Below are 1,324 nucleotides of genomic sequence, written 5' to 3'. Positions count from 1 at the left end.
AGAGATCCACATCTCTGTGCACAAAAATCAACTCAAGGTGGATCATAGACCTCGGACTAAAACCAAGGACTATAAACTTCATTTAATTAAAGCATGAAATAACTCTAGACGTCCTAATCCACAACATCAATAGTCTTCCAAGCATCCAGAAAATCTACAACCAGGAGGGGATAAAATAGATTAATGAGACATTCTAAGAATCAAATCTCTATGCACATCCAAAAACTTCTCCAAAAGGGTAAAAAGGGAAGCCACAGACTGGGAAAAAGTGTTTGGTAGCGACATGTCAGATAAGGGACTTATATCAAGAATTTGTCGAATACTCGAGCACCACGACAAGATAAAGGTAAACAACCCAATTGAAAAATGGGCACAGAATAGGAACAGACACTTCACCAAAGAAGACATTCAGATAGCCAACAAACAAACACATGAAGAAATATTCAAAATCCCTAGCTCTAAGAGAGATGCAAATCAAAACAACTATGAAATATCATCTCACCCCAGCAAGAGTAGCAAAATTCAACAGAACAGCAAATAACAAATACTGGTGAGCTTGTGGAGAAACTGGAACACTTATTCACTGTTAGTAGGAGTGTAAAATGGTGCAGACACTATGGAAGGCAGTATGACGCTTTCTCAAAATTTGCAAGTAGAGATACCATTTGATTCAGCAATTCTACTACTTGGAATACATCCCAAAGAAACAATAACTGACATCCAAGCAGATGTATGCCCACCCACCCCCGTTTATTGCAGCTTTGTTCACAATAGCTAAGAGTTGGAAACAACCTAAGTACCCATCATCAACAAACGAATGGATAGAGAAGCTGTGGTATATCCACACAATGGAATACTACGCTGCATTGAAAAACAAGGAACTCATGAAATATTATACAAAACAGATGACCCGGAGGACATTATGCTGAGTGAAATATCTCAGTCACAAAAGGACAAATATTGCACAGGGCCACTGTTGTAAAATGGGACTGACGTAGGGGTTAAACTGAGAAAGATGGGATAAATTATGTGTACTGTTTTGAAACAGATGAGGGAGAGAACTTTTTTAAAGGTTTATATGATTAGGTATTATTGTCATGACATGAGTCCAGAATGAAGGCTGCATAGTGTAGTGGACTTGGTGGGAGGGATTGTATAACAATGAAAGAAATTTACTTTTCAAAGTGAAGAATGAACTGGAGGGGAGGAGTTAGCAGGGCAAAAAGTGCAACAATAAATGAATGAAAATCCAAAATATCTGTAAATTTTTATTGTAATTAATACTACTACTAATAAAAATATTTTAAAAATAAAATAACAAAAT

This window comes from Elephantulus edwardii, unplaced genomic scaffold (assembly GCF_000299155.1).
Source record: "Elephantulus edwardii isolate Elephantulus edwardi_28Jun2011 unplaced genomic scaffold, EleEdw1.0 scaffold00610, whole genome shotgun sequence".
Lineage (NCBI taxonomy): Eukaryota > Metazoa > Chordata > Mammalia > Macroscelidea > Macroscelididae > Elephantulus > Elephantulus edwardii.
Note: the sequence above shows the minus strand (reverse complement) of the source record.